Source organism: Mytilus galloprovincialis, chromosome 5, assembly GCF_965363235.1.
Source record: "Mytilus galloprovincialis chromosome 5, xbMytGall1.hap1.1, whole genome shotgun sequence".
Lineage (NCBI taxonomy): Eukaryota > Metazoa > Mollusca > Bivalvia > Mytilida > Mytilidae > Mytilus > Mytilus galloprovincialis.
Window position 1 is genome coordinate 16,540,414 of NC_134842.1, and position 10,745 is coordinate 16,551,158.

General features: G+C 29.6%; 1 long non-coding RNA gene across 1 annotated transcript; it reads right to left on the bottom strand.

Annotated features, from left to right (window-relative positions):
- Positions 1–416: 416 nt before the first annotated feature.
- Positions 417–3,183, bottom strand: LOC143075275 (uncharacterized). Its single transcript, XR_012978276.1, has 2 exons — positions 1,192–3,183; positions 417–459 (listed from the first exon to the last, which is right to left on the bottom strand). It is a non-coding gene; the product is annotated as an uncharacterized LOC143075275 (long non-coding RNA).
- Positions 3,184–10,745: the final 7,562 nt, after the last annotated feature.

The window sequence follows — 10,745 nt, forward strand, 5'->3', positions numbered from 1 at the left end:
GATGTGGTATAATTGCCAATGCGACAACTTCTATGTATTCATTGTATGTCGCATAGTTCCGTAATTGTTTGACTATCAATTTTTATTTCGGTTTCGGAAGATACATGTTTATTTTTTCTTCTGTATGTGTTACGTTAGTTTAAAAAAATATCAGTATCTAGTAGATAAGGTATGATTGCAATTGCCAGATGGGATCAACGTACGTAAATGTTAGCAAATATTCAAAGCTTGGACATGGATTACATGAGCAATCGCCAATGACAAATGACACTGTAGTTATTGCAGGCATGCTGTGAATTAAACATGTATCTTATATTACATGATTCAACAATATTGTATAATCATTACCGCAGCACACTGTTAGTCGGAAACCAGGCAATAAAACATGTTAAACGGATTAGATAAAAAGAAACATATGTTGTACCGACTTTCTGTGCTGTGTCTGATGACTTTTAGCACCTGGTGTAAAACAAGAGAAAGTTCTAGTAAATATTGATGTTTATTATTTGAAATCAGTAATCAAAGTGCTACAGATTTTACACAATAAAATAGCAAGTCTCACTTGATAATAAATTTAGAATTTCACAAATGAACTAAATTAAGGGACATAACTCTATGCAAATTTTAACTAATTAAATAAAACTTGCCCAAACTCTATTTTATCAAGTGAAACAGCTTTACAAAACTTAACGTACAGGTTAATGCATAATACAATATGTTAAATAAACCGAATCATTTCGACTAAAAGAATACTTAATTTCAAATGTTTTGCATAATAATTTGTTGTTATGGAAACAATAAACTTTTAAAATTAATAAAATCATTGCCATACTATCTTAATATTTAATCGCATAAAATCTTATACCAAATACAATTTATTTCTGAATAAATTGGAATGTAAAATAACTTTGCATAATTCTTAAACAGTATTTACTCTTTTTTCAAAATATTAAAATAAAGAATATACCCATGTTGCTTAGCAACAAACATGTACTCCTGTCACGAGTTCCGTGTATGTGTGTATTACAATAAAATTAACTAAATTCAATTTAAATATAAGTTCTAAAGTCAATTCAAACGTTCAAACAATTTTGTAAACAAACTAAAATCTTGCGGACAAGTGTCACTTTCCAAAACCTAGTTTACGAACTTAATATGCAATCTATTACAAAATATAAAAACACAACTTACAGAATAATAAAGAAGAAAATAAGGTTTCATGTCTTTGTTATTTAGCTTTCGATTTAACTCAATAATCATTGCTTTATCAACAAAAGACATTTCTCCCGGCAAATAAAAATTACAAATTATCTCCCCTGGACATTATAATACTTAAAAGTTAATACGGATACAATATGAAATATTTCCGGACTTTAAATAAACTTTTAAAAATAACTATTATAAAATTAACTAAATGTTTCTAAACATAGAATAGATTTGAATTAAATAAATTCTTGAAACGTTTCTCAATTGTTTACATAAATAAAGCATCGCGTCCTAAGCGTAACCAACACAAAAAATAATTAATCTCAATGGAAACAAATAAAATCTATACAAAATATATACAATTAATTTAAGTGAATATCAGAAAATGAATTTTAACTTAAGTTAGCTTTACCCAAAAATATAAAGTAATTTAAAACTCTTTAATTTAAATAAACAAAAATACAAAAAATATAATTCAACTTACCTGGTGTAAAACAAGGGAAAGTTCTAGTAAATATTGATGTTTATTATTTGAAATCAGTAATCAAAGTGACCGTTGAAAACATAGATTGTTTCCATGCGGGCGTGGTCACATGATCACTGATTTCTTAACTTTCTCCTGTTTTCACCAATCAAAAATTACCTTGTAATTTAGCTCCCTTGACCACAACCTATTTTCACTGGTTGGTCAATAATCCAGTCATGGGTGACAGGTGTTATAAACAATTTCACACATGAGTAATAGGAAAAGGTTGTTTAACAAAAGCCTTAATTTACATGTAAGGTACATAATCCAAAGTAAATAATTTAGCACTTACATGTCTCTTTGTTATCCGTCTTAATTACGTAATCTAAATATTAAAGTTGTATGTCATTCTTCTTTATCAAAAATTAACATTCCAAAAATAATGTAACTTATGTAAGGAGAAATTTTAGAAAATAAAATAAAATTTAAACTTCAAAATACTTTAACTCAAATTGTAAAAATTGAATAATTTTCACTTAAGTTTTGGTCTGTTATATTAAAATTTTGTCTTTGGCAATTCATAATTTTTCTATAACAACTCTTCCTCAACCTCACTAAGCTTTGTCCCAAAGCTTGAATTTGAAACATCATCTGAACTGATAAAATAAAAATAATAATTATATATATATACATGTAAAAAGAATAAAAGTATGATAAACATAATGTAAAAGTTCATATAGAGTCAATGTTTATATATCACAATCATGTGAATGTAGTTTTGTGATCTAATGCCCATAAAATACTTAAGTTAAAAAATTAAAAATACATATATGTATGGTCATAATTGCAGATATTCAATAAGACACTTCCAAAATTTCAAAGTATGTATGTTAATACACTTGTAACAGGGAGGCACTGAGGTATTGCTTGTTTGCAAATATGCATTTAATAAGTATTACGGTACCAATTTGCATATGAGGAGGAAGATTAACACTTCACACTAAAATATGTGTGTTTTAAAAATAGTACTGATGCAGTTTTCCAATAATGAAAAATCAAGTTAACCAGGTGCTTTAGTGCAACAGAAAAGTCAAAGTACCAATACATTTTCATATTAATAGACAATATAACAATATAAAATTCAAATATAAAACATGAAAATGAATGATTTCTTATATGCTCACTCCTTGTAAGCGCATGATCTGCAATCTCACGATCTGCAATCTCTATGACATAATGTAATCTAAAAATATGTTTAATATAACTGTGTTCTAAATCCTACAAAAAGAAATAAACTAAATATTAATACACTCCAATAATTAACTCCTCCACTTTGGCTCTCGGTAACATTTCACTGAACACTTAACTTCATCATATATAACTATAATATTGGAATGGATTCTAGTTTCTCAGGACACTAAATTGCTAAAATAAAAAAAAGAAGATGATTAGTCGAATGAGCACGGCCGTACTCTAGCACTACTGACAACAAAACACATATGCATTCTGTTAGGTTTTATGAATTGCCAAAGACAAAATTTTAATATAACACATATATAATGAATTGAAAAGCTGGGATATTTACTGATTACATAATACACCTTTAAGAATAACCCCATTTTATCACGTTTATCCTGATTACTCATTACTGTGAACTTAATTCCAAAGCAATAGCAAACAAATAATAAAGTTACGTAGCAACCAATGCTCGACTTCAAACAGCAAAAGGTTAACATTTACAAAAACTGTAGATGAGCAAATTGTTTGGCAAGACGTGAACGATTTCGTTTTATTAGCCGAATATGAAAAAGGACCGTCCAATCATTTTATATCTACCATATATCACTTTTGTACTAAAAATAATCAATATCTCCTTTAGCCAGGATGAAAGGATTTCTGTGTGGAAGAGTTTTTTTTTCCTTTCGACGAAACTGTAATTTTGTATTTGTGAAAGAAGGAACATAACATAATACTCTGTTCAAATACAAATCCTTCTGCTGACTCATTGACATATGCCCTACATTTCATTTTGGTCATTGACATATGCCCTACATTTAATTTTAGTCATTGACATATGCCCTACATTTCATTTTAGTCATTGACATATGCCCTACATTTCATTTTAGTCATTGACATATGCCCTACATTCCATTTAAGTCATTGACATATGCCCTACATTTCATTTTAGTCATTGACATATGCCCTACATTTCATTTTAGTCATTGACATATACCCTACATTTCATTTTAGTCATTGACATATGCCCTACATTCCATTTTAGTCATTGACATATGCCCTACATTTCATTTTAGTCATATATATATATATTGCATCTGTCAAATTATCAACAAAATACAGAAATGAATCTTAAGTGTGTTGTCTGCTGTACCCGCTTTTTTTTTTACATTTTTACCTATTATGTCTACTTATTTGTTTTGCTCCCACATCGTTGTCAATATAAATGAATTTTATACGACTGTCATACAAATGAGAGATTAAGCTACCTGTAAAACCAGGATTAATCCACCATCTTCTACATAAGAAAATGCCTGTACCAAGTCAGGATCGAATATGACATTTGTCCATTCGTTTGATGTGTTTGAGTTTTTGATTTTGCCTTTTGATTAGGGACTTTCCGTTTTGAATTCTTCTCCATAAATATGAGTTCTCCTGTTTCAATTATTGTCCGTGCGTGACTATTTTAAAGGGGTTATGTCCCTTGGAAATATCAATTATGTCGTCGAAAAATGCATTGTAAGCGCTTTAATGTGTACACATTTTGCCATTTTCTTTTCATGATTGTCATATCTAAGAACTCTGTTCTTTTATTAGATATGAACCACCATAGTTCGTTTTCTATTTTTTATAACATTTTGATTATGTATACTCAGTCAAACCATAAAATTTATGTGCAACGAATATTTTTTGGTAGATCTTAATTGTGTAGTAAGGATGTAGTTTTTATCTTTACAGGAAATAACCTGTAATTTGACAAAGATAAACAATGGCAACACTGCATCAAATATCCAGGGTCCTAGTTACGTCTTCAACAATTGGACTTACAATGTAATAGCCAGATAAAACATACATGACAAAGGAAGACAACTAGGAAGAGGGATTAGGTTAAATCAGATAAATAAACAGGCTAAAAGTATTCAAACTCAAAATGAGGCATACATCGTGATACATGATCCTAAAAATATATACACCTCGCCAATCAGAATCGTTTTTGACTGAATTTATAAATAATCAAAATATCAATACAATGAACTAAATTTGTGTTTTTATAAGATAACATATATATTAATGGTAATTGAAAAGTGAAAGTTTGGACTGTTTTCATGATTGAATTTTTGACTATTTCATTTTGGGCAAATGGTTGTAAAATGGCAAAATAAAATACAAGATAAAGTTTCAACTTATACTGACGTTTTTGAAAAATTTGCTTTGCATTATACACAAAATTCTTTTTAAAACTCGAGAGTGACAATTTGTGAATACATTAAAGTACAATTAAGGTCACTAGCGAATGTATCCTCCACGCTTCCGGAAAGTTCATTTACACGTCGTCCGGTGCTTTGAACTAAACATCGTTATGTTCTAACAGGAATTATTTGCCATTCTTCAATTAAGGTTGCTCGTAATTCCTGTTAATTCTAGCAGCAATTCTGTTGTTGATATTTCGAACAATATCATCCAACACATGCTCAATGGGATTCATATCCGGTGACATGACTGGCCAAGGAATAGTGTCATTTACCTCCTTGCGTATATAATCTGAAACAATGCGTGCCCTGGTGGCTTAGCATTATCGTCAATGAATGTTGGTCTAGTTGACAGATTGTGATAGTCAATATGTGGCACAACGATATCCCGGGTATGTTATCGCGATATTTGGGACACGTCATAGTCCCATCCAGAAGATAAAAGTCCATTTTGCAGTTAAATGAAAAGCATCTCCAAACTGTCTAACCCCTACCACCAAACGCTGTAGTTCCAAGAATGTACTGTTTCCTGTATTCTGTATTCCGAGGACGTCATACGCGCATGCGCTCATTAATATGATGTTGGAGAAATCTTCTCTCGTCAGACCAATGGATTTGACGCCACTGTCTCAAAGTGCTATTGCAGTGACCAAGTGACCACTGATGTCGAGCTGCTTGACGACGCCTACGAGTCAGCAATGGTGTTTTGTCTTGACTACGGGCACGTAAATTGACACAATTTAGTGTACGATTAACAGTCACTTTTAATTGCACGAAACTTGCAAGGATAAAATTTGTATGTAGCTTTACAAAAAACTTTTTTTAAGATACCTAGGAATAGAATTTGTACCTGAATTCTTACCTGTCGATTAACAATAGATTAACGAAATATATGGAATCAAAGCAGCATAAAATTTAATTTTAGAACAAGAAATAAAAGCAAAAACATTTAGGTGTTGCTTAACTTTTGGCGAGGTGTATATAATGATATTTAATATATAGCCTTCCAACGATAGTCTGACATCTATATATATTACAAGATTTAAATCGGATGTAGTTCACAAAATAAGTGTAACAATACTAAAGGAAGAAGTCACACCCAAGATACGACACCACAAATACATGTATAGTTAACAGGTATGAGGAAATTCATTGATATACTCATATATCACTACTTTTCATCATTTTACGCATTAGTTTCATGATCATGATCATCCAAGCTAAAATGTTGACCTTGTGCAGTAACAAAAGTTAGATTGTATACAAAAACTCAAATACATTGAATACAATAATTCAACCATCTTAGTCGTGTTTTACACTGCAAAAAGGCAAACATATTTTAATCTTAAAAAGTAATTATATAATACCGAAGTCCAATGTGACGTCATAACGGGGGAAGTCCATAAAACGATTCAAACTTCCATTGGTCGTTTTTCGGTTTTTGCTATGGCACTGTAAGTTATTTTCGGACTCGTTGTAGATTGGTTATCCATTTGATATCTTTCGCCTATCATTTCAACAAAAAGAACAAACAACTGTCATTTTCCTGACATGTAAAACAGAGTAGCACACAAATAAAGTAAAAGGATAACCTTTTATTTGTTTATTTTTGTTCCCCGATCTAAAATTAGATTGGTTTGAAAGATATGATTTATCATATATTTCCTTTTCATTCCTCATTGCAAAGAAGATGAAACAGAAGTAAATAATTTCATTTATTTGATTGCAGCTTTAATACATTCTTGCACGAACAAGTCTATATTTTTGTCTTTTTTTAAACAAGTTAGTTTACCAATTGTGATATTTATGCTTTTTAGTAGACTGTTATTTGCGGTTGAAATTTCATCTCAATCTTTAATTTGATGTGCATGTAAGAAAAAAATGTATACCCTTGTAAGGGAATAAACGGGAACATACAATTAACAAATTCTGCTGAAATATATGAATTTAAAGGGAGGCCGGATACGAATTTTGGCATTAGTATTATAAATCTGATATAGTGTTATCTTCCACATATTCTTTTCTTGATTTTTTTGTACAAAAATCAAAGAACCAATAAATCTTAAAATTAAATCCAATGTAATTATCTTAACATAACTGTTATCTTCTATAAAATGGAAAATGTAGTAAATCCCTCGGCTGTGCAGTATCCAAACTACAGATAAAATAAATATTACCCGGTGAAAAACACAGAAAAGTACAGGCGCCAGGTAAGATCATATCACGTTTACATTTACATGTATACATTCAGGAAAATTAATTCCATATGTTGTTAGTGTCTTTTTAGGATTAGTTAAGGTAAAGTACTTTATATTCATTTGATTTTAGAAATGAAATAAAGAGTCTAGTTTGTCATGTTTGTATTAAGAAGAGAAAAGGGAATTCATGTTGAATTCAATGATTTGAAAAAAAAGTTATCATATTATTTAAGCTGTATATATAACACAATAAAATAAAAACTGCTTACATATAACTCTTGATCTTTAGATCATAGAAATGCAGAATGCAACCCGATAGTGTTATTAAAACCTTTACATATAAACTGTACTGCGCTACATATTCAGATCGCTTTTTTAATCCCCAATTCTTTATACATTTTATGATAAGCTGGTGTATTTGTAGTCTGATTTGTTTAGTACAGTAAATAGCTTTAGATAAATCAACTAGATTGTATGTTCGGTACTTGAGGCTTGAAAAAAAATATACTAGTAACATATTTACAAATATATACTTTAGTATTGACAACAAAATATGAGGAAAATCAGACAACGTCTGAAAGGTATTAAATACATTAAACTGAAGCTCAAATCTCTTAACAAATCAAGTATCGTTTCTTCTTTATCATCAATAGAGTATATGTATACAAAATACATATTGTTTACAGCACAAAATGTTAATCTATGGTCATTATGTACTCTACACTGAATTTCCATAAAAACAAAAGATTTGCTAAAGGAAGTGGTTAAATGAAATTCCAATCTTTGTATGGTATGGAGGTAATAAAAAATAAACAAACATTTATTGATTGTCAACTGGTCTCCCGTAGATGCAGTGTTGTACAAAGCCTTGAAAAAACACAATAAAGTATATGTTGTGTACATTTTATTATTTTGTACAGGTTATTACTTGTACAAAAACTTTGGAAGAGTAATTTATTGTATGATGCCATCATACAAGTTATTACTTGTACAAATATAATTGTACCAGTAATTACTTGTACAAATATAATTGTACCAGTAATTACTTGTACAATGTTTGTTGAGAAAAAGATAATAACTTGTATAACACATTATCTTTGAGTTATGTTTGTTTCCTCTTCTGCCTTAAATGTTTTATTCAAAAACTAATTTCTTTGGGTTTGTAAGTCAGGATTTTCTTTGTCAATTGTTGGGTACTTTTTCTTTTACTTATTCATTTGTGTGTTTATTTTTTCTAATCATTCAGCGTATGTTTTTTTATAAATCTATTTTGAGTTTGGTTATTTTTTCTGTGTAGATGTATAAGTATTATTTTTTAAATGTTAGAAGATTACAGACAAACGACGGGCGCACATAACATCATAAGCTAACATAACTCATTGAGCAAAATGTAGCTAAACAATGTGTTGCCACATACGAATTAATGGTACAAAGTGACTAAGTGGTTAAATGCAAAAAAAAAAAAAAAAAAAAACCCCAAAAAACTTCTACCATTTATTTTCAAACATAAAATCATAATAAAAAGTAGCAAAATAAATGTAACATCATATATTGGTAGCAAAAGTAAGCTACCGTGATGGTAGTTCGATATCAGTCTCTGATGCAAAGCTTTTTACAAACTCCTAATTTGTATGACGACACGTAATCGACAGTTACAAGACAAATGATTTGGATTGACTATTAAGGAGGCTTTATTTTGGAACTTTTTATGTACATAATACATTTAAAAACGTGCGTTATTGTCATTCTAAAATACGATAACCTAACTCACCATAGCTGATTTACATAAATTAGACAATTATATATACCTCTGTCTTTTTTTCTATTTATTAACCCTAATAATATTAGTTACACAGTGTTCAACTGTCCTAATTCGAGAATTTATCGGCTCAATAAAATTTATATCGGGTGAGGCGAATAAATTCCGTATTAGGACAATTGAACACTAACGAATTTATCCTGATTTTGTTATATTACATATTATTATTTTCAAATTCAATATTAGGACAATATCAACCAAATGTATTTTAGATATTTAATCTAAACTGTGAAAAATTATAAAAATATTAGGATTATAAAGCAACACAAATTTTATTAATTTTATTAGGTCAATTGTATAAGGGAGATAATTCCAATTGACGTAATAAAAAATTGTACTGAAATTTATTAGGACAATATCAGCCAATCAAATTGCGAGAAATTACTCTAAATCAGGATAAGAAATTTTCCAATTAGTCTTTTATGGTTATATGTACGCTAAACTGGAAACAAATCTTCCTTGAAAACTATCTGCGTTGTCTTCTATTACCTGTCAAATTAAGTTGGCGTGAAACAGATCATTAGTCTTAAAACCAAAGCAACATATTGTTACTTTCAATCTAAAAAAAATATGTTTTAGTGACGATTTAAAAATATTGTGCTTTATCTAACTGAGAATATTCTTAAATACAAATAATAGTGCCATATACTAAAATGACTAATTTGTCTTGTTTAAACACTTTGTTGACATAATAGCATAGGCTTCATTAATCGAGTCAGATTTATATGGTAAAACTTAAGTATGTTTAATATTTCAATAAATCCACAATTTCGTCATGAGGAAATGCATGTACCAAGTCAGGAATATGATAATTATTTACCGTTCGCTTGATGTTTTTGAGCTTTAGATTTTGCCAATTGATAAAGGAATTTCCGTTTTGAAATTTACTTGGAGTTGGGTAATTTTGCTATTTTACCCTTTGGGATAGTCATTGTCAATTTTATTTTAAGTATTGTTATTCAAGATATCTGTATAGGAAGCACACCACGTCCATTATCAGCAGCAACAAGGTCAATACAAAAGGTGTGTCATCATTTACAATAAGGAAGTATCGCGTAATTTACATGACATCAGTGACTCCATTCCTATTGGTCAATCAGCTAGGTTTATCTTGGAGATGAAATCGACAATTATGTTCATTCATCCTTTATGTAAGATTTGTGTGATAATTACCACACAGATAACATAAGTTTAACAACTTTTAAACTCATTTATCTGCCTGTATGTCCCCTTTAAGATACAACATATTTTACTATCCAACAAAGATAATAATTCGTTGGTACGTTGTGATAAAATTCAATTACTTGTACTAGTCTCAGTGGCATTTCATTTGTTTATTTATTATACAATATATAGCATAATGTCTCTTGGACTAAAGGGTTAATATGAACAATCAAGAAACACAATTCAAAGCGGAAAAATACGAAGAGACAATTAAAGCACTAAACTAATCAACTCTTAATTATTTTTATACACCCTATATAATGCCGAATATCAGTTTTGCAAATGCAGTAGGTAGCTCAGATCAGTATTTGCTGTACACGATTGTTGAAAGAGTTACATGATAGCTT